Raw genomic sequence first — 25731 nt, forward strand, 5'->3', positions numbered from 1 at the left:
CTTAACAACTAATACTATATTTATACTATTCTATCAATAACTGTCACTTCCACCATAGTGTAATAGCCCTAATATTATTTCCCCTTGTATCATTACCCTCTCCTTCACTTCGTTCGTCCGCGAACGACAATAGTCTAAAGTTTTGTTGAAACTCTAAAACATCTGGTGGCTCTTCGAACCATATGTATAGCCGAAATTGCTTCATTTGACTATCGGGTGGTTCCTCAAACCATAGGAAGTATTTACAACTCATTAACGACTTATGACCAAAAGTTCTTCGAATATAACTTTATCATCCGGTGGTTCTTCAAACCACAAAACGTATCCAACTTTTTGTCTTAAATCATGAAATGATTGAAACAGAGGGTCGTTGGCCAAGATTCGGTCTTCGAGACTCTCAAATGCACCAATTGTCAAAGCAAATTGAGTTATGCCTCGGTCAACTTGATCACAATCGTATGTGAATATATGTCGATTGCACTTCCTGTTCGTTAATCACCTTTAGTGGCATCGTGTTTCCCGAGGACTAATTTTGACTTGCAAGGAAATAATCGACCATTTTTGCCTAAGTACCACATATTCTCTTCTCCAAACTCAAAATTGTAGCAATTTGTCTCGCATTCTTCAGTCTCCACTTTCATTCATCAACACTTGTTTGTTGGGCGACTCGAGGAACCAGACTTGAGGTCTTACTTCCGTCAACATAGTTCTGTTTTTTCTCTAAAACAACCAACGATTGTTTAAGAGTTTCGCCCTTAACATTTTTCTCTAATTGCATAATCACTTTCTGCATTGAGATCAACATTTCTTCCATTCGGTCGAGTCGTTGATCATTTCGATCCAAATTTTTATCACTTTCTGGAACTTCAAACAACAACTCTTTAGTTTAGTATTGCATCTCGAGTTTCACCATTTCCACTGAAAAGAAAAACTTGATGATCACTCCTTAACCCCAAAATATAATCCAGTAGCTTCACCAATTTAGTGATAGTCATTCCAAAATCTATCAGATCATCTGTTCAATGAGTAAATACAGCTTCTCTCTCCACTTTCAATTAATTAAGAGACAAATGCTTTCTCCCTCCTCTCTAGTAGCGGGAAGATACTATCTGGCATTGGAAATCAATTTATGACACTAAATCCCATGTCTCACCCGGTTTCGGTTGTCTCTAAGATGAAGATTTGACGAACCAGGTAAGTTTCAGAGAATCACTCACAGTTGACGATATCCTATTCGATCCTTCCTCACGCAAATCCGACTCCAACTCCGATTTTTATGTTTTTCTGTATATCTACGACTCAGACATGCACCATCAATGTTCACCAATCCAAATCTTTTCCCCTCAACTTCTCGACCGCACTAATTATTGCAAGGGCCGCGACAATCTTCTTCACCGCACCACTTCTTTTCCTGCTTCGTCTTCTTCGTTTTGTTGTTGTCTTTGATGGCTGCTTTCTCTTCAAATTCACTGATCGATTCTAGAATTTCAATAATCGGAATACAAATTCTACAGCATAGTTCGAATTGAAATAGCACAACATCCTGTTTCTCTCTCGCCTTTTAATAAGTATCAGATGTATTTCAGAAATGAAAATCACTGAAATCTGACCTCAATTATGTCTTCTCTAATACGTAAATCACTGCTAATTGTCGAACTTATCTGCCGAGATCACCGGGATTTGCTACGAGATTGATGATCAATTGCAATCACTTCTGATTATTTTTCCGATTCTAATCCGATAAGTGACAACAATGAACTAGGATTTAGCTCGTTTCCAGATGGATTTCAATCCAGGTTTCCTTTTTCCCCTTCCGATCAACTGATATTCTAATAACTCACCACACACTTCATTAATTTGCTATAATCGAGCTCTGATACCAGTGTTATACCATGTAGTAGAATTATGTATATATCTTGAACATAAAATGATAGAAGAATTATATTGAGATGAGAATTGATGAAAGAAGAAGATAGAACCCTAACTGCTAAGGTGAATACAATAGAGATGAGGGAGAGAAATTCTAACAAAATTTTCAACAAAATCATTTCTTAACCACTCTTAACAACTAATACTATATTTATACTATTCTATCAACTAGCATGTATCCCATTCATTTGCACGAGTGATAATAATATAAAAAACCGTGAAAAAAATATTACGGTAAAATTTTTATGGGCGGGTCAACCCACAATCCGATCCAAGTATACATTTATTCTCACATATATCCAAATTAACCATAGCTCTCGACCCGGTAATCCGGACACTTTAAAAATTAACCATCAATATATATATATATAGATTAGTTAGTTAAAAAGTTAAAATTATATTGTTAAAATGTCACGCGTTTATCAAATTTTGGGTTGAATTTAAATTATAAAGTGTTATTAGCTTAGTTGGTTAAACGGTTATATTTGTTTTGTTAGGTTGTAAGTTCGAACCATACCTATAACACTTTAAATTTGATTTTAACCGTTTTAAATTTATGGGTGGGTCAACCCACAATCCGATCCAAGTATCCATTTACTTTCACATATATCCAAATTAATCACAGCTCTCGACCCGACAATCCGGACACTTTAAAAATTAAGCATCATTATATATATATAGATAACTATCACTTCCACCATAGTGTAATAGCCCTAATATTATTTCCCCTTGTATCATAATACTACTTATTATATAATATATTATATTATTAGTTTAAGTCTAATAAATCGCAAAAAGAAATTTGTTCAAACTCAAACGCTGTATGAGAATTTAGTTTTTGTTTTTGGCATAAGTAGCATATTTTATGCTCTCATGTTTTGTGTTAATAGATTTTATACTCTCGTTATAAAGAACTAGAATTGAACACTAGATCAATTAAACTTACAAAAATATCTTTGAATTCATTACATACTCTTTAATTTCTTCGTAAGTCTTTTGTTTCAATCTTGGAATGAACTTCACTCAGTCATATTCCTCAAATCCAAATGTGTACCTCCTAATAAACCAGGGCAAGTCATAGTCATGTGAAGCATTCTTGACATATATTAGTACCTTATTTCTATGAGTAACCAAAAATATATCAAAGTAAAAAAAGGAAAAGATATCACCGTACTTCATTAAAATTTGGACAAAGGTAGCCCTTTGATTTTGATTGAAACCCATTATCTTCAATATTTTCCCTTTACCATCCATCAAATGAATTGACTCCACACTATTAAAGTAAAAGTTTCAAAATCGTTATTAGATGATTACCACTACCTCCAGCCACATTAAACAGATGATACCAAGAACATGCAATATACCATGAACTCGCTTTCTGGAGACCTTCCTCCCAACAACATCACTTAATTCAGCTTCATCCGAGCTTACATCCTCAATCTACAACAATATATTGTTCAAAGTTTATATCAATATTAGGTACATGTTTCTGATCTTTTCTATGCACATTTCTTTCTAAACAATTTCAGTAATAATAAATAATATAATTCTGAAAATGAGTAAGACATAAACTACATCAATAATATCAAAATACATGTTATTGGCTTCTCTTCCTTTTCCCATAGCACTAAGCTAGTCAAATTTAGGCTCTTCACATCTGTCTTTTAGAATCTCTTCACAAAGACTAGTTGTTTCGGGCTTGTTGATTGCAGAAATATCTTCGGCAGTTTTAACTTGTTCATCAACATATATAATTAAGTGTGCTACTTACAATTTTTGTTGCGTCAGTTTCAGAATATTCAAAAATAGGAATAGATAATAAAAAATTGAATCAAGGAAGACAATACATTAAGAGTCTTTAAGAATTCATGGTCCTCATCTTCATCAACAATATTCTCTTCATTCCTATCTATGTAACGCTTAAGTAACCTAAAAATAATACATTTTAACAGATTGTGTGGGTTCATATAAGGAATAAATAAAGCAGCATCGTCTTAGCGAATTTGGAGGGATTTTCCCACTTCATCTTCTTCCTTAGCAAATAGCACATTTGAACCATACCTTAATATGTCATTTAAGTCTTCCTGTAATTAAATAATATGAAGAATTCAATCATCCTTCAATTGAAAAAAGCATGCCAACCTCATATTCAAATTCGTTCCTTAATGCACAACCTAAATGAAGTTACATATATGAGTGTGTATAGTTTAATAAAAAATAATTTATGATATATATGTATATATATATATATATTAAGGTTGTAAAATTATCATTATTCCATAAATTCGTAAAACCGCAAATTGGTGTTGAAACCAATATCATTACAAGCTTTAAAATGAATGAAATGAACTCTAGTTCAAAAATGATAATGTTCAAAGTTTAAAATGATAATGTGGTGATAGTTAATGATCACATTCCCTGACTACTATTGAATACGCAAATTTCATACCTGATTAATGTTATGTGATTTAAGATTTCCAACAACAAGATGCTCTAAGACCATTTTTTTTTCCTTGTTATCTGTATCATCCCTTCTTCAATGATACCTCTTGGTACAAGTCTTAAAATCAGTACCTGTAAAGTAAAGATATTAATTGTATTTAAATAGAATTGTAGTATTAAAAATATAATAGCTCATAATACAGTATCCTAATCAAATCCCACTACATATAATTATCCTAAATCATATCGCATAATATATAATGAAAGTGAGCTCTCTACCTTATTTGTTTGTCCAAGACGACGAGCTCTAGCCATTGCTTGCGAATCAGCATGGGATTCCAATCACTGCTCCAAGATAGGAAATAGAAAAACTAAAACTTATAATAGAAGATAATTTATAAGTATACCCGGCGGATCATGCATTTACCTGTCATGTATGATAACAGAAAACAAAATCTGGAGGATTTCTTTTCATTAAACTGATCTATTTTTTTTGCCCCTCGACTCCTCCAATTTTGCCATCTATCCTTTCATATTGCCATTTCTAAGGGGCGAAAATAACATTTTACTACAAAAATAATACTAGACTGTGAGGATAGAAGCAATAAATAATATGTAACTTAAACCTACCATATGAATTAGGTATCTTCCAGAATCTCCAGCATGTGTTGAAATTTGAATAATTCAGAATTCTATGACCTTGTTTTTAAGTTTCAACATAAACTTGTCCAGTAATTGTAGCTTTTAGATAATTCTGACAATTGTTTACAGATTAAAATCAAACATAAGAAGCCATATTAGACTGAAATTTGTTGTCGCTGCTGTTGGGACTCCTCCTTTCTTTGGCACAACTGTTGCCTCTTCTGCAAACCATTCTTACTTACGGGGAGGCCATCATGCTATGATACCGCCTTATGAAACACCAGTTACTTATCCAGCTCCACATCCTAGTACACCTCCGATCACAATCATGCAGAAAACACTTGCAGATGTGTAAAGGAGGTTGAAGGTTTGGATCAAAATGCAATAAAGAAGGGCATTGGAATTTTTGGAGCTACTTTGGTTGGAAATAGTAGTAACGCTGGAGAGACAGGAAACACAATTTCTGATTCTGGAGATGACGTACGGAGTAAGAAAACGTGCTGAAATGGAAGTGTATATTCTTCGGATTCAAACGATAACAATCTCCAAAATTAAAGAAAATTACCATCACTAAAAAGAGAACTTTTCACCAAATGCTTGTAAAAAGAGCTAGTGCACAAAATTCATATAACCATTCAAATGCACTTTCTAGTGTTCCGCCTAATCTCAATATATGATTTGATTTTTAGAGTGAATCATTTGCTGGTATAAAAGTGAAAGCTATAACCAACGAAAATCAGATTATAAATGATGAGTTTGATAAACATTCTGAAAAATGTAAGAGGCTTGAATTAAAAAAAAAAACTCAATTAAAACATATTTGATTAAAGTACGTAGACCAAAACAAATATAAAAGCTAGAGATTTGTAATGGAATTAGTAATAATATTCAGCTTTATAGCGAAAAATAAAATAATTAAGCTTTTGTTCTTAAAAAATTTAGGATAATTTAGGATATGAGATTCTTCCATTTCTAATCATAACAGAAGTAGTTTAATATGTGATAGTACCTAAATTATTAGTCATTATCATCCTATTCTGAACGTGAATTATTTAATAAAACAAGCATGCTTAAATATAAGTTTCCTGACACCAAATGGATACGGTCTACGAAAATGAAAAAAAAACAATGACACTGTTCCGAGCGACAACAAATTTTTAACAATAAACAATAAGTTTCCGTTTATAACAGTGTCATTGTTATTTTCAAATTTGTGAACCATATTTATGGAGTGTCGACAGGTTTACATCCAGACATGCCAATTTCATTCAAATGTTCACGATATGAAGATGTAAAAGACTAATAATTTAGTTAATGTCCAAAATTAAGCTACTTCTATTATAATCAGATAATGAAAGAATCTCATATCCTATACTTTGTAGAACAAAATCCTAATTGTTTTCTTTCTCATTAAAAGACTCAACATTATTGCTAATATAAGTAAAAATCTCTAGATGTGATATTGTTTTAAGTCCACATACTTTAATCAAATCTGTCTTAATTAAGTTTTTTTAATTGAAGTTTCTCTTATTCTTTAGAAAGTCTTCCTAACTCATCATTCATAATCTAAATTTTGGTGGTTATAGTTTTCACTCTTGCTTGTAGTTCTTTACTTTTTCACCTATTTGCGTAGCATTGACCTTCTAGTCGACTTCCTGTTATATTGCTTTATCTTCTCTCTTCAATTCACGGTCAACTTGAACACAATGATTGGATGCTATTGTTCTTCTTCCTTGCATTGGAACAATAGCTAATAGTGATATAATGGTCCACTTTCACTGCTCCACCAACAACTTATTCACTCCAAAAGTTCATTCCTATGTTGATATTACCAAAAGTTCATTCCTATGTTGATATTAGGCGGAACACAAGAAATTTCATTTGCATGATTATAGGCATTATGTGCACTAGCTTCTTTTATGAGCATCTCCTGAAAGATTCTGTTTTTAGTGGTGATAATTTCTTTTTCTTCTTAGAGATTTTTAACATTTAAATATGACGATTCTTCACTTCCACTTTCAGCACGCTCTATCGCTCCGTTATCTTCAAAATCAAAAGTTGTGTTTATTGTCTCTCCAACCTTAATATTATTTCCATTTAAAATGATTCTCGAAGTTTCATTGACTTTTATTGCAATTTAATCCTTACCTTCAGTTACAATCCTGTTTTCTATTTCTCCATCTCGGCAAGTGTCTAATGTATGGTTGGGATCTAAGTTGTACTAGGATATGGATAAATTCCCCAATGAGAATATGGAGTTGGATAAGGAACTAGTGTTTCATAAAACAGAATCATAACATGTTAGTCATCAAGTTGATAAGGATTAACAAGAACGGGAAATACCATATGCAATGAAGATAAGATAATCGTATTCACTTGATCAGGTATTGTCTCACCGGCAATTGACCAGAGCTCATCTCTGTGGAATCACTATCATCGGGGACTATAGGACGCATTTCAGAGTGTAGTATCTTTTCAATATCATTTAAAGGGCTTACCTGCAAGCATAATAGTGTAATTTAGCCAAAAAAACACAAACAATATATTATAATTCTGAGCAAATTGTTTCATTGTGGCATTTGACAAATAAGATTCATAGAGAGAACAATCTTACACATTCAAGACACCTCCGGTTTATAGGAAAATGACTTTTCAATTGAGGAACCATACATTTTGGTTGAAAGGAGTAAGTACAAGTCTCACTACATAGAAGTCTCCCACTTTCATCGCATATTTGACAAGAATCATCTTTCTACAAAGACAAAAACCCATAAGGTAACATTGAGAAATGATAGCATGGGAAACCTCTACGAAGACTTTTTTTTTTAAAATGCATATTTATTTGTCTGTTTACGTGTTAAATAACATAGTTTAAACACAACTCCTGAAAATATTAACAAAAACATCCGAGCATTAGTGCTTTGAATTCTAACACGTCTCTCAATATATGAAATCAATTAACAATTCATTCTTACTGACTAATTTGTGAATATAGAATATAATACCACAAACAAACAAGTATAGAATCGTCATTGTTAGGGTAATATTGTGATAACAGTCAATAAGAAATAGATCAAGTTTCAATACTCTTCAAAATCAACAGTTATAAAATTCAGAAATTATCCTCATAGAATTTTAATCAAATATCAATATATACTATATATACTTGTTTAAGTTTTGACTGATAAGTAATCAAATTACAAACTTCAGGGTTCTGGGTTCTGGGAAATAGGAAAATTCATAGAGAAAGGGATATGAAATGCTTTGAAAGCCTGAAAATTGAAATAAGAATTCTCTACATGCAAGCTAATAAGTAATTAGTTCGATTATGAAAATCATGATTGAAAATTGAAGGAGAAAGAAGATTAAGAAGCTAGAAATCAAAAGCTGTTCCGATTCAAATTCAAATGAGAAGAGAAGTTAGACAAACAACTCACTGTATCATCTCTAATTATACTTTAAGAATCTGAATATCAGAGCGTTGCTTTCGGGCGCATGATATCATCCAAATAATGAATATTCTAGTCAGAAGTCTCTCCACCGGACTTGACATTTCCTGTAACATCAAAGAACGAAAAATACTAGCAAAACTCAGCTATGAGCAGATGAATTACGATCCAAATTAAATATTTAATCTAACAACTAATATGAACAATGACGAACTTCGATTTAAGAGCAAATCAGACCTCTAAGTCGCCGCAGACATGACAAGCAGAAGAAAAGAGACAGAAGTGAGAATGAAAGACTGATTTCCGCTTCAACATGTACCAAGTGTTTTAGACCTTATTTCTTTTACTTTAATTTTTTTATTACAAATATTATTAATTATTATTATTTGATATCTTCAAATTTGGTTTTGTTATTTTATTTTATTAATTTACTTATAGTATATTTTGTTAAAACATTTACATTTTATAGGTTAATTGATAACATACAAAATTATTTGATTCTTTGTAATATAGATTATGTATTGTTTAGCAAAATTTTATAACAAATAATATTATCGAACAATAGTAGAAGTTAACGAATATATACGTTATGTATATCTATTTTAAACAAAATTTAATTTTAATCTAACGACAATTTAAAATTACGAGGGAAACATTACAAACCAAAAAAATCCTTAATTATTGAATACGACCAATATGTCCGACTTTTACACTATTATTTTAATGTAACTAATTTTAGTCTACTAAATTATTCTAAAAATACAAACTATTATATTAATGATAATAAAAATAACAATTCTTAAAAATATAACATCCATCCTTTCTAATTGTGACAATATAATTTTATTATATTATTGTTATTTCAAGTAATTTTATTAACATTTTAAAAAATATTATGTATAAAATTAATATTTTATTATTTTTATATTATATTTTAAATTATTATAAAATATTTTATTATTTTAATAATATATTTTAAATTATTTTAATTTAAATTTATATATAATTAATTTTTATAGAGATATATAAGCATTACACTTTTAGAGTATAAATGTTTATAATTAAATTCTTAAAATATTTTTGAGATAATAAATAATAATATTTTTTTATTATAAAATTAAATCTAAAATAATATATATTAAAATAAATTTAAATAAGTTTTAATAGTACGATGAATATTTATAGTAAGATGAATATTTAGTTGAATGTTCTAAATCATTAATTTGAATTTATGGAAATTTAGTGAAAAGATTTGGAAAATCTTATAAATATGTTGAAATATAATTTAAGATTTATTTTTAGTAAAGATATAATTCTCATAAAATTCATACTATAAATGCAAATTGAATTATACAATTTTTTTTATTATTTCGAATTTATAAATAGTTCAAAATTTTAAAAATATATTTTTTTTAAAGATAATTCATAAAGTTATATTTCAGCATATTTATATAAGATTATCAAATAACTTTTTTTATTCACTTTTTATAATTTATCTTCAAGACAAATTCTAAAACATATTTATTATTTATAACGGCCAAAAATCCTTGTCTCCAAAAAAAATTGAGATTCAAAATTTTTTAACATGGTTTACTTATGAATATTTGTAAATAAAACGTCAATTTAAAAGATTATCTATTGGATAAAAAGTTGTCAATTTATTTTTAGTTTAAAATCAATAAAAAAAATACGTACATATGCAAACGTATTTTTAAACAGAGTTTTGTTTTATTCGTAGTTTAATGATACTCGGGAAAGGGCTTTTGCGCTTTATCCTTCATTATTTTTTTTAAAACAGTCTTTACTTTATAAAATCATGGGTTTTTGAAAATTAGTTGTATAACGTTTTATTTTAAATTATTATTATTCATGCACATATTTTTTGTGTATTTAAAATTGTAATAACAATATTTAAATGTTGTTACTTGTAGATGATGACGTTGACTAAGGAGGGATGTACCTAAAGAACATCAGTTTAAAAAGATATTATGGTTCAAAAATAAATCCCAAACGAGTCCATATCAAAATATTTGTTGTGAAAATTTTCAAAAAATATTTAGAAACCATTTTTTATTTTTAGGGATTTTTATAAAAAATTTATAATCCCAAAATTAAAAAAAAAATGGAAATTAATAATTATATACAAATAGACCCTGTCCTCGGTCCTAAGTGTGATTTTACCCGTCAAGGCTAAAATCCCTCAATCTTGTGTCTGAATCCCCTTGGTCGAGATTCAGGATTCTCGGTCGAGGTGCTAATATCTCTCGGTTGAGGTGCTAACATCCTCGGTCGGGATGCTGATGTCCCTTGGTCGGGGTATTGAAGTCCTCGGTCGAAGTGCTGAATCCCTCGGTCGAGGTTCCGGAATTCTCGGTCGGTGCAAAAATTCTTGGTCTTGAGTTAATCATGGGCTAATTTCGTTGGTCATAAGTGTAGAGAACACACGGTCCTTGGTTTGCCAAGGACTAACCTTTTTCTCGGTCTTAGGTGTTGATGTCCCTCAGTCCTAAATTAGCCATTTCCTAACTTTTTTCGGTCATGGACGTGAAAACACACAGTCCTGGCTAGACCCATGCTAAATTTCCTGGTCCTCAAGAATATCAAAACTATAGGTCTTGAAGTTTTGTTTGATGCTCAGATCCTTTGATCCATGGGCATGGGAAGCTGCACAAAGCTCCGTGAATCATTTTGAACATCGTCCCAAAGTGTCATTCAACTAGTGATGTCCCATTAAATCAAAACAATTTTGTCATTAAAAAAAGGTTTTTGATTTTTAGGCTTTGATGAAGCGTAAGAGACTTGTCAATAGCTTTCTTATGCTTCATATGATTAATTGGAACCAAAACATGTACAATAGATGTTCGTTTGACCAATTCAAGAACTGAAAATTTTATTTTTATAAAAAATAATAATTTTTTATCAAACATGATCGGGATGGATCAAAACGGGTCTAAATAGGTTCCCAACATAATTAGAAACATGTTGGGAAGTTTTCTAGGTTGCTATTTTGAGTAATAACTCGAGAATAGAAAACCCATTTTTGAAATTTTCCAAATTCAAATTTGAGTTTTTTTTTATCTAGATTGATTTATAGGGTTTGACTTTAACATAAAGTTTAGAATTAATCTTAGGATCGTTTTCCAATCAAGAAATCTAACAACCAGACAATATATGAAACTGTGAAAACTGAAATATGAAAATTTCAATTTCAAACTAGAAGATTAAATTAAAAGATGAATGAATGTTTACTAAGAGTTGAAAAACACTCCTTATCTCTTGGGGAAGCTTTGTGAACGCATAAATCCGAGTTTTGAGGCTTTACACGAATATTTCAAAAATTCAGAAGCTTGAAGCTTTAATGGAAAATTTCTAAATATAATTTATTGAGGGCTTGGGAGTGGATCACTTGTCTTCGGATAGCTCAAGGAAGGCTATTTATAACCTCCCAATGTCAATTCATCGACCAAGTGACCTTCATTAAGTCAAAAGACCACTTATGGTCTTTTGGCCGTTCTTCGGCCAGTTGTTCGTATATGCATCAATGATGTTCCTATATGTAGATGAAATGATTACCAAAACAGGGTTATCATTTCACCTTTTGAACGAAGTCAAAAGGTGGATAAATGACAAAGTTACTTCTATTACAAATCAAAGATGGTTGCCATTCTTATCCTGATCGTCGTCGCGAGGAAGAAGACAACACATGGTAAAATAACGTCGTTTCAGGCGTAAATCTGAACGTGGGACACTCTGTTGGCATTACGTCTAGGATCCTTCTACGATGGAGCATTCCGTCGTGTTTTGACTAACGACGATGAGACATGCGTTATTCAAGCTTGTGCTGTGCAGAAGCGCATTCTTTCCGTTGTTATGAGCGACGCGGACAACTCATGGGCGTTGGGTAATTTCTAGAACTTATCTGATGGATGAAGATTTTGTTGCAACGGTTCTTCTGAAATTCAGCCACATCATATCGCAAATAATTTTTAGCCTTAAGGGGTTGTTTGAAATTGATTTTTTTAACCTTTTATGCGTTGTTTTTAATTATAAAAATATACAAAACATTTTTAATAAATATGACATTATTTTGTCAATTTATTTTATTTATTTATTGATTTTTGTATATTTTTGGGTTTAATAAATAATTTATTTGGATAAAATGGATACAACATTTATCTTAAATTATTATTTTGATTTTTCTAAAATTAATTTGAGATAAAATTAGTACAACATTTATCCCAATTTATTTTATTTATTTTGCTTGGCCATTATTCTTAATTAATTAAGATTTAATTATCAAAATAATTAATCCAATTAATTATTTAATTAGGTTTTGGCCTTAGTTTTAATTATATTGAATTTTTTTAATCCAAAATAATTATTTTAAAATTTATAAATTGGGTATGTAAAATTTTAGTGCTTATAAAGTGACCTCTCGAATAAGGTTTGATTATAACAAACTAGTTTTTGGAAAACGCAGATTCAAGCATTACATCTAACACTAAGTTTTTGTCATCCAATTTATATTTTTTAGGGTGATGGAAAGATTAAACTTGGAGTGAGTCGACGATGAATTGACCTAGTGTTGATGTATATAGCATTCGTGTAGGCCTTCCAAACATTGATAAGGAATATTTCCTTGGTAATTATCTTAACAAATATAGTTTCTTGAATCCTGTTTCACAAATATTAACAAAGAATATGTAAAATCTATAGGATAATGATAAAGAGATAATCATAGGCATTTGTTGAAAAATCAACTCCTATTAAGCATGAATATCAATAGATTATTCAAGTCATTTGCATTTTCACTATCGATTTTCACTATCGATTGATATCATTTAGTTAATGTCGTTTTTTATAGACATATACAAATGACTAAGGTCAATGTCACTTACGAAGAAATAAAGGGAACATAAAAGATTTAAAAAACTTTTTACGTGGGTTACTAACAAGTAACATTTTAGAATGATATATGATCATGAAACTATTGTTGATAGATATGTTTATGTGAGAGTTATCAAACTTACTCATGAAAGTTACAAACAAGTAACATGTAGAGTGATCATGTAAAAATGGTCAACATACTATCAACATATAGATTTTTCATGAGAGTTAACAACTTGCCACGATTGTTACCTACATGTAATGTTTAGGGCGATCATATATAAATGATCTTAGTACTATTAACAAATAAGTTTTATGTTTTTGAATTAGGAGAAGTACCTATTTTGTGTATAGAAAACGTCAATTAAGAAAAATCATTTACATGTATTTTCAAAATGATGAGATACATATTATCAAAGTGATGAAAAATTCATACAAATCAAAAAAGGATAATAGTAAAAGGGCCTCCAAATGAAATATGAGTTTCAATAATATTTAATTACACAAATGAGAAATATTTCATATGTTAAAACTTCATCTACTTTGTTGTTAAGAAAATAATGAACACAAACTCAAAAAGAGATCACCAAAACAATCGATAAGTATGAGAAACAAAAGATCCACCAAAGTTTAGAAAAATTATTCAAGTTATAAAAATTTGAGTCAAAAATTCGATACATCTAAATAAAATGTCGGATCAAAAAATATAATTCCAACTCAAATTTGAGTGATGAAAAAAAACAACTCACCTTATGTTGCTAAAAGAATCATCGGAGAAGTCAACTATAAAATAATTTTCACCTTCTCTAAAAGATTTTTGAAGAGATAAAAAATCTAAAGCAATTAATTTTGCTCTTTTATTTTACTTTTATAAGAAGTTAATTCTCGTTAATTCAAATAAATAATTAAATGAAGAAAGTATTGATTTTGAGCCTAATATTGAGAGAACTATGAATATAGCTAATGGTGCATATATAGATGATTTAGAAGAATAATCATGTTTATAGTCTTATTTTTTTTTGATATTATTTTAGATAAATTAAGAACATTACTTTGTAATTTTTGTAAAAAGGTAAATATAGAAAATCTTTATTTTATTTAAATTTAAATTTATTTTTACTTATATAATGAAAATATTTTGACCGCTTAGGCACAACGTCGATGCACCACCTAAGCACCCGAGGTAGTAGACAGTTATTTACTATCGTCCCATCGTCTACTTCAATTTAGAACACTAAGTTCTTAACGCCTCTCATGAATCTGATAGTTTACTAAGAAGTCATAACCATTACACTTAATAATCAAACTGATACCCATTCTAGCAAACTAATTAATAATTCTCTGAAACGTATTCAAGTGATCGGACATGGTTTTCCATCTTGGTACTTCAAGACTATCATCTACTTGATTAGAAATAATTTGTTGTTACAAATTTTCTAAACATATAACTATTCAAGTTTTCTCCATATACTCTTTGTGTGTATCTCTTCACTGATATTATTGAGAATATTATCATCCACCAATTGTCTAATATAGACACACACTTGATGAGTCTATAAAAGTTCATTACTCATCATTTTATCTTCTATCTTTTCACTAGCAAACATAGGTAAATAATAATATTCAATATAAATGAGATCTTTTATCTTTCATTTTCATACATGATAGTTAGAGTTATTATAATCGGGCACAAGAACTACAACTTGGTTTGATATCAAATGTTGATAAAAAAATCACAAAATAAGTAATGTAGAAATTATTATTTCTATTTTAGTGTCACATTTATAAACTTATCAATATTCAATCAACAATAAAATAACAGAATATAAAGATACACAAACTTTAGCGTTAAAAATCTATTTAAAAATAACGTTAAAAATCTATTTAAAAATAGTAAAATCACGGGACCCTTAGACTGCTTGAATCATTCACTATATTACTTATAATAAATTAGACAATGTTCTTACCAATTAAAGTTTACAATTTACCTAAATCTTTAAAAATAACATCTTCATTAAAAATGGTACATACATATAGAATGTATCTTCACCAATGATAGAATTATCTAAACATAGGTATGTAGGTAGAGAAGAGACAATTGTTAAAAAAAATAGCATTTTCTTGTAAAGCTTGTATTTGTCTTCATCTCTCAATCTGATTTTGTTCCTTCTTTATTGTATGTCTTGAATAAAACTAATGTGTTATACCTTGTAGTAGAATTAGGTATAAATCTTGAACATAAAACGATAGAAGAATTATACTGAGATGAAGATTGAAGAATTGATGAAAGAAGAAGATAGAACCCTAACTGCTAGGGTGAATACAATAGGGATGAGGGAGAGAAATTCTAACAAGAATTTTCAACTAAATCATTTCCTAACCATTCTTAACAACTAATACTATATTTATACTATTCTATCAATAACTGTCACTTCCACCATAGTGTAATAGCCCTAATATTATTCCCCCTTGTATCATTACCCTCTCCTTCACTTCGTTCGTCTGTGAACGACAATAGTCGAAAGTTTCGTTGAAACTTTAAAACATCTGGTGGCTCTTCGAGCCATATGAATAGCCGAAATTGCTTCATTAGACTATCGGGTGGTTCCTCAAACCATAGGAAGTATTTACAATTCATTAACGACTTATGACTAAAAGTGCTTCGAATATAACTTTTATCATCCGATGGTTCTTCAAACCACAAAATGTATCCAACTTTTTGTCTTAAATCATGAAATGATTGAAATAGAGGGTCGTTGGCCAAGATTCGGTCTTCGAGACTCTCAAATGCACCAATCGTCAAAGAAAAATGAGCTATGCCTCGATCAACTTGATCACAATCGTATGTATGAATATATGTCGATTGCACTTCCTGTTCGTTAATCACCTTTAGTGGCATCTCGTTTCCCGAGACTAATTTTGGGACTTGCAAGAAAATAATCGAAAATTTTGCAGTACCGCATATCTCTTCTCCAAACTCAAAATCGTCGCGATTTATCTCGCATTCTTCAGTCTCCACTTTTTCTTCATCAACACTTGTTTGTTGGGCGACTCGAGGAACCAGACTTGAGGTCTTACTTCCGTCAACATAGTTCTATTTTTTCTCTAAAACAACCAACGATTGTTTAAGAGTTTCGCCCTTAACATTTTTCTCTAATTGCATAATCTCTTTGTGCATTGAGGTCAACATTTCTTCCATTCGGTCGAGTCGTTGATCATTTCGATCAAATTTTTTATCACTTTCTTCATTGAGGTCAACATTTCTTCCATTCGGTCGAGTCGTTGATCATTTCGATCCAATTTTTTTATCACTTTCTTAGAACTTCAAACACAACTCTTTTAGTTCGTATTCCGTCTCAAGTTCCACCATTTCCACTGAAAAGAAAAACTTGATGATCACTCCTTAACCCCAAAATATAATCTAGTAGCTTCACCAATTTAGTGATAGTCAGGCGTCAGGTTCCAAAATCTATCAGATCATCTGTGCAATGAGTAAATACAACTTCTCTCTCCACTTTCAATAAATTAAGAGACAAATGCTTTCTCCCTTCTCTCTAGTAGCGAGAGGATACTATCTGGCATTGGAAATCAATTTCTGACACTAAATCCTATGTCTCTCCCAGTTTTGGTTGTCTCTAAGATGAAGATTTGACGAACCAGGTAAGTTTTAGAGAATCACTCACAGTTGAAGATATCCTATTCGATCCAGTTTCATAGAATCACTCACAGTTGACGATATCCTATTCGATCCTTCCTCACGCAAATCCGACTCCAACTCCGATTTCTTATGTTTTTCTATATATCTACTGTTAAAAATAATAAATAATTAATAATCTTGGAAAACATTTAATGTGATGGTGAAACTCAAGAGTTGAAGATGAAGCGTGAAGGAAGATGAAGCTCAAGAGCTGCATTGTTTAGTGTCATTAATTGTATTTAATTTCAGTTCTAGATCCTTCTATCTTATCCTTTAAATTGACGACCACTCATTAGTTTTTCATATATCAAAATTAAGTGAGCTGTAGCTACTTAAGATTTCTATCAATAAAATCCTATTTTCTTAGTTATAATATTTTCCGCACCAACAAATTTGGTATCAGAGCAAGGTTACGTTTCAATATTAAAATGACATCCACTCTATTATCATACTCTCCAAGTCAAGTTCCTATCTTTGAAGGCGAATTCTATGAATTCTGGAGTAGCCAAATGAAAACATTTTTCATATCCCTAGGTCTTTGGGATATGATAAATGAAGAAGAACTTGATGTGCCCGATGAAGACGACGAAGGATACGAGAAATTTGAAAAGGATCTCAAAAACGAGATGCACTAGCTTTGCGTTATATTCAACAAGGAGTTGGGAAAACCATATTCCCTCGTATTTTTGGAGTAAAAAAGGCTCAAGATGCTTGGGTGATATTGAAACAGGAATTTCAAGGTACGGAGAAAACGATAGCATTAAAACTCCAAGCCTTATGGAAAAATTTTGACAATCTAAAGATGGAGGATCGAGAAAAGGTACAAGATTTTTCTTCTCGTGTTTCCACTATTATCAATCAAATAAAAATCAGTGAAGATGAAATCAAAGATAAAAAGGTTGTTGAAAAGGTTCTTCTAAGCATTCCTCAAAAGTTTGATCATGTTGCTGTTGCGATTGAAGAATCATAAGATTTGTCCAAGATGACAATATATGAGTTGACTGGATCTCTTCTAGCACATGAGCAAAGAATTAATCGCTCTTGTACTCCATCAACTGATCAAGCCTTCAAATCCAACAAGTACCAGAAGCGTATTCAAGAAGTCATCACAACAAATTTGGTAAGAAAAATGAGAAGACATTCGGTTGGAAAGGCAAAGCACCACAACAATCGAGTGATTCTTATTCCTGTATCATTTGCAAGAAATCAAATCATGAGTCAAAAGATTGTTATTTCAAATGCAAAAGCTGCAAAATCCCTAATCATTCTCAAAGGGATTGTCGATTTCAAAATCAGGAGAAGAAAGAAGATGATGCAAAATTTGTGAGAGAAGATTATGACGTTATGTTTGTTTCTCTAAATGGTGAAGAGAAGTCAAAAAGTCGATGGTATCTTGATAGCGGTGCTAGTAACCATATGACCAGCAATAAAGATATGTTTGTGGAGCTCAACTCGGACATTACTTCAGCCGTTGTTCTTGGAGATGGTTCTTATCAAGATGCGAAAGGAAAAGGAACCATTGTTGTTCCAACTTCGGGAGGTAATAAAAAGCTTATCACGGATGTTCTCTATGTCCCTAATATTTCATATAATCTTCTTAGTATTGGACAACTTATTAAGAACTTCTCAGTATATTTTGATGATGGAAGTTGCAAAATATTTGACAAAAAGAAGAATGTGGTTGTGGAAACTGTCGAAAGGAAAGATAAAACCTTTTCTCTCACGTTTCCATTAAAAAGTGATTGTGCATTAAAAGTGGAAAATGAAAATTTAAATAAACTTTGGCATCTTCGATATGGTCATCTAAATCAACGGGGACTTCAATTGCTGAAAGAGAAAAATATGGTGGTTAGACTTCCTTCTATTCAAGTGATGAATGATATATGTGAAAGTTGTATTTGTGGAAAGATGCACAAGCTCCCATTTCCCAAAACTACATGGCGAGCAAAAGGACCACTTGAACTTGTCCATTCTGATATATGTGGCCCGATGCAAACTCCTACTCCTGGAGATAAGAGGTATTTCATTCTCTTTGTTGATGACTATACAATAATGATGTGGATTTATTTCCTTAATCAAAATTCCGAAGCATTTTCTATTTTCTTAAGATTCAAGTCTATAGTTGAAAAGGAAAGTGGTCATATAATGAAGTGCTTGAGAACTGATCGTGGAGGATAATACCTCTCAAATTCCTTTACGGAATATTGCAAAGATAATGGTATCAAAAGACAATTAATCGTTAATAGATCTCCACAACAAAACGGTGTAGCTGAACGAAAAAACCGTACAATTGTAGAGATGGCGAGAAGCATACTGAAAGGAAAGGGAATTCCAAATCTATATTGGGCCGAAGCTGTTTACACAGCTATATATATTCTCAATCGATCACCAACCAAAGCGATCAGAAATAAGACTCCATTTGAAGCTTGGTATGATAAAAAGCCCGTCATTGATCACTTTAAAATATTTGGGAGTATTACTTATGCTCTAATCCCATCTCAAAGTCGGGAGAAGTTTGAAGCGAAAGGACAAAAACTTGTGTTCATTGGCTACAGTGATGAATCCAAGGGATATCGATTGATGAATCCATTGAACAACAAAATTATTGTATCTCGAGATATTTTTTCAATGAAAAAGCTACTTGGAATTGGAAGGGGGGAGAAGTTGAAGACTTGGGATCACAACCATTTACTGATCCAATTGCATCCCAAGCTAGCTCATCTCAACCTTCTGCACAAGACTCAAAATCTAATTCAAATAGTCCTCCATGAAAGACCTGAATGGTTCAAGAGATTTATGATGAAATTGAGTTTGGATTATTTTCTTGTGAGACACAATAATTCCAAGAAGCTTCTCAAAAAGAATATTGGAAAAAAACAATGAAGGACGAGTTATCTACAATTGAAAAAAATTCAACATGGGAACTCGTGGACTTGCCAGATGGAAAGAAAACTATTGGTTTAAAATGGGTCTACAAAGTAAAGTACAGTGAAGATGGTTTGATTCAAAAACATAAAGCTCGACTTGTCGCAAAGGGTTATTCTCAACAACTAGGAGTTGACTTCTCAGAAACTTATGCTCCTGTTGCAAGAATGGAGACAATCCATACTTGTTTATGCATTGCAGCTCAGTTGGAGGTAAATATATTTCAACTTGATGTAAAATCAGATTTTCTAAATGGAGAAATTCAAGAAGAGGTGTATGTTGAGCAGCCCGAAGGTTTTGAGATCAAAGAAAAAGAGAAGAAAGTTTATCGACTAAAAAAGGCATTGTATGGGTTAAAGCAGGAACCTCGAGCGTGGAATAACAAAATCAATAACTATTTCATCAAGAAAGGCTTTAATCAAAGTACAAGTGAATCATCTCTCTATGTGAAGACTATTGACAAAAATTTCTTGATTGTATGTTTATATGTAGATGATCTCATCTATTTTGGAACAAACAAAGCTATGGTGGCAGAATTCAAGAATCAAATGATGAAAAAATTTGAAATGACAGACTTGGGACTCATGAAATATTTTCTTGATATACAAGTTAAGCAAAGTCTAGGAAGAATCTTTCTATCTCAAGAAAAAATATATTGAAGATCTGCTCAAGAAATTTAATATGAGTCAATGCAAGCCCCCTCTCCACTCCTATGGCGTTGAATGAAAAATTTCAAGTTAACGACGACGGTGAGAAAGCTGACTCAACTAGTTATAGAAAGTTGATCGGTTCCTTAATCTATCTCAACACAAGACCGGATATCACACATTCGGTAAGCTTGCTTTCTAGATTTTTGAATGAGCCAAGTCAAATTCATTTTGCAGCCGCAAAAAGAATCCTTAGATATCTTAAAGGCACAAAAACTCAAGGCATTGAATTCAAAAAGGAAAGTGAATGTAAATTGGTTATCCAGATAGTGATTGGGCAGGCTCGATTAATGATCGAAAAAGTACCTCCGGTTATATCTTTTGTCTTGGATCAACTGTAATATTATGGAGCTCAAGAAAGCAGAAATCTGTGGCATTGTCATCAGCCGAAGCAGAGTATATAACATGTACTGATGCAGCTTGTGAAGCTGTTTGGCTTCAAAGAATTTTAAAGGACATGAAGTTTGAGCAATGTGAGCCGACAATTATTCATTGTGACAATATGTCAGCTATTGCAATGACAAAGAATCCTATTTTTCATGCTCGGTCCAAACATATTGAACTACGACATCATTTTATTCGAGATTTGGTTACTCAAGAAGTAATTTCCATGAGGTTTATCAAGACAGAAGATCAACCAGCAGATATCATGACCAAAGCCGTCAAGATTGACAAGTTCGACAAATTCAAGAAGAAACTCAAGATTACTAATTAAGATGGGGTGTTAAAAATAATAAATAATTAATAATCTTGGAAAACATTTAATGTGATGGTGAAACTCAAGAGTTGAAGATAAAGCGTGAAGGAAGATGAAGCGTGAAGGAAGATGAAGCTCAAGAGATGCATTGTTTAGTGTCATTAATTGTATTTAATTTAAGTTCTAGATCCTTCTATCATATCCTTTAAATTGAGAATCACTCATTAGTTTTTCATATATCAAAATTAAGTGAGTTGTAGATACTTAAGATTTCTATCAATAAAATCCTATTTTCTTAGTTATAATATTTTCCGCACCAACATCTACGACTCAGACATGCACCATCAACGTTCACCAATCTAGATCTTTTCCCCTCAACTTCTCGACCGCACTAATTATTGCAAGGGCCGCGACGATCTTCTTCACCGCACCACTTCTTTTCTTGCTTCGTCTTCTTCTGTTTTGTTTTTCTTCGATGGCTGCTTTCTCTTCAAATTCACTGATCAATTCTAGAATTTCAATAATCGGAATACAAATTCTACAGCATAGTTCGAATTGAAATAGCACAACATCCTGTTTCTCTCTCGCCATTCAATAAGTATCAGATGTATTTCAGAAATGAAAATCACTGAAATCTGACCTCAATTATGTCTTCTCTAATACGTAAATCACTGCTAATTGTCGAACTTATCTGCCGAGATCACCAGGATTTACTACGAGGTTGATGATCAATTGCAATCACTGCTAATTATTTTTCCGATTCTAATCCGATAAGTGACAACAATGAACTAGGATTTAGCTCGTTTCCAGATGGATTTCAATACAGGTTTCCTTTTTCCCCTTCCGATCAACTGATATACTAATAACTCACCACACACTTCATTAATTTGTCTGAATCGAGCTCTGATACTAGTGTTATACCTTGTAGTAGAATTATGTGTAAATCTTGAACATAAAATGATAGAAGAATTATATTGAGATGAGGATTGAAGAATTGATAAAAGAAGAAGATAGAACTCTAACTGCTAAGGTGAATACAATAGGGATGAGGGAGAGAAATTCTAACAAGAATTTTCAGCTAAATCATTTCCTAACCATTCTTAACAACTAATACTATATTTATACTATTCTATCAATAACTGTCACTTCCACCATAGTGTAATAGCTCTAATATTATTTCCCCTTGTATCATAATGCTAATTATTATATAATATATTATATTATTAGTTTAAGTCTAATAGATCGCAAAAAGAAATTCGTTCAAACTCAAACGCTGTAAAGTAAAAGTTTCAAAATCGTTATTAGATGACTACCACGACCTCCAGCCACATTTTTTAAGACGGCTCTAGTTTGATTTTTTGCTAAACAATTAGCACACTTTTTAACAGAACCATTTTTACCTCATAGAGAAGACTTTTCTTAGCCAATATCATTAAGTTTGTATCGCTCATATGACTAAATATATTATGTGAATGCTCAGCGTTTTCTTTATCATCAATTGCATTTACTAAGAATCTATAATCGTTGCATGCATCATATACAATGACGAAAAATTTTCTCCGTTTACCAATATAAAGGAGCCTTTAGTAACATTTCATTACTTGTCACAAAAAGTATTTCAAAACCCTTCATCATGAAGCTTATTAGTAAAAATGAAATTCATACAAATGTTGGGATGTGCTTCACAAAATTTCAGAAACAATGTCATATTCATGTTTTAAACACACACTTCCAAATTCAATAACTTTGGAAATGTCTTTGTTACCCATTCTAACACTTCCAAAATTAGTAGAAGTGTAGGATGTAAATAAAGTCCTCTACGATGTTTCATATATTGAAGCGCTGCTATCAATCAACCAACTAATCTTTTGGAAAGTGAGATTAATATCATCGTCATACAAAATAAAGAAATAATCGGTGGTCACAGTAACTTTCTCGTGTTATCAATGTTATTGATTTTCCATTTTGCTTCTACTTTTCTCATATAGGCCTCTACTTTTAGTTCTCCTTCTTCTTTCAGTAATTATGACATCAAAATGTGAAAAAGAACCTTGTGATTTTTTTCTCATCTATTCATTAAGGATATTACTCTTACCACCATCATAGTACAAATACCATTTGCGGTTGAGCTAGACGATGAAGTTTTGATTGTGTTCTAAAAGTTCATTACTCGTCAATTTTATTTTCTATCTTCTTACTAGCAAACATAAGTAAATAATAATTTTTGAAATAAATGAGATCTTCTATCTTCCATTTCCATTCATGATAGTTAGAGTCGTTAAGAGTAATAATTTTACTCTTACTCTTCATTATTATAAACATGGTACAATAACTACAACTTGCTTTTATATCAAATGTTGATAAAAAAAACACAAAAATTACTAATGTGGAAATTATGGTTTAAAAACCTATCAACAATAAAGTAACAGAATATAAAGACACACAAATTTTAGCGTGGAAAATCTCTTTGAAAAGAGTAAAAATTACGGGATCCTTAAGCCGTGTAAATAATTAACTATATTGCTTATAATGAGTTAGATAATGTTCTTACAGATTAAAGTTCATAATTTAACAATTTATCTAAATCATTAAGAATAAATTCCTTATTAACGATGGTACATACATATGCATATAGAATGTATCTTCATCAATGGTGAAATTACCTAAACATAGGTATCTAGAAAAGGAATGTTTTTTCTAATGCTTTCCTTTGTCTTCATCTCTATTTCTGATTTTGTTTCCTTCTTAACTGTATGTCTTGATTGAAACTCATGCTACTTATTATATAGTAAAATATAATATATTATATTATTAGTCCAAACTCAATAAGAAAAGAAATTAGACAAACTCAAACACCATGTGAGAATTTGTTTTTGTTTTTTTATTTTTGAACATGAGTAGCCTATTTTATGCTCTCATGTTTTGTGTTAATATATTTTATGCTCTCATTAGAAATAACTAGCATTGAACACCAGAACATTTAAACCTACAAAGAATATCTATGAATTCATTACATACTCCTTAATTACCTGGTAAGTCTTTTGTTTGAATCTTGGAGTGTACTTCACCCATATTCATCAAGTCCAAACGTGTAACAAAGATAAATTAACAACTCCTAATGAACCATAGAAAGTCATAGTCATGTGAAGCTTTCTTGACATATATTAGTACCTTACTTCTATGAGTAAAAAAAATATATCAAAGTGAAAAAGACAAAGATATCACCTTACCTCATTAAAATTTGGAAAGGTAGCCCTTCGATTTTGATGGAAACCCATTATCTTCAATGATTTCCCTTTACCATCCATCAAATGAATTGACTTCACACTATCCATAATAAACGTTTCAAAATCATTATTAGAAGATTACCATTACCTTCAGATACATTAAGAAGATGATACCAAGAACATGCAATACCATGACTCGATTTCTGAAGGTCTTCCTCCCAACAGGCCGGAATAGCATCAATTATTCAGATTCATCTGATCTTACATCCTCAATCTACAACATTATATTGTTCAAAGTTTATATCAATATTAGCTACATGTTTCTGATCTTTGTTATGCACATTTCTTTCCATATATACAAGTTCAGTAATAATTAATAATATAATTTTGAAACTGAGTAAGACATAAACTACATCAATAATATCCAAATACCTATTTTTGGCTTCTATTTATGTTAGTAACGTGAAACTACTTTTTTAATTCATACAAATCAAAAAAGGATAATAGTAAAAGGGCCTCCAAATAAAATATAAATTTCAAAATATTTAATTACACAAATGAGAAATATTTCATATGTTAGAACTTCATCTACTTTGTTGTTAAAAAAACAATGAACACAAACACAAAAAAGATCACCAAAACAATCGATAAATATGAGAAACAAAAGCTCCACCAAAGGTTAGAAAAATTATTCAAGTTATAAAAATTCGAGACAAAATTTCGATCCAGCTAAATAGAATGTCGGACCAAAAAATATAATACCAACTCAAATTTGAGTGATAAAAAAAAACAAGTCACCTTCACCTTCTGTTGCTAAAAGAGTTATCGGAGATGTCAACTAGAAAATGACTTTCACCTTTTCTAAAAGAATTTTTAAGAGAAAAAAAATCTAAACCAATTAATTTCGCTCTTTTATTTTATTTTTATAAGAAGTTAATTCTCGTTAATTCAAATAAATAATTAAATGAAGAAAGTATTAAATTTGAGCCTGATAATGAGAGAATTATGAATATAGCTGATGGTGCATGTATAGATGATATAGAAGAATAATTAGGTTTATAGTCTTATTTTTTTTAGTGATATTATGTTAGATAAATTAAGAACATTAATTTGAAATTTTTACAATATA

At 31.0% G+C, this 25731-nt stretch overlaps 1 long non-coding RNA gene across 1 annotated transcript; it reads right to left on the reverse strand.

Annotated features, from left to right (window-relative positions):
• Positions 1 to 3812: 3812 nt before the first annotated feature.
• LOC124917055 lies at positions 3813 to 4947 on the reverse strand. The gene is made up of 3 exons (XR_007097001.1): positions 4651 to 4947; positions 4379 to 4503; positions 3813 to 4013 (listed from the first exon to the last, which is right to left on the reverse strand). It is a non-coding gene; the product is annotated as an uncharacterized LOC124917055 (long non-coding RNA).
• Between the last annotated feature and the right edge of the window lie 20784 nt (positions 4948 to 25731).

Source organism: Impatiens glandulifera, unplaced genomic scaffold (assembly GCF_907164915.1).
Source record: "Impatiens glandulifera unplaced genomic scaffold, dImpGla2.1, whole genome shotgun sequence".
NCBI lineage: Eukaryota > Viridiplantae > Streptophyta > Magnoliopsida > Ericales > Balsaminaceae > Impatiens > Impatiens glandulifera.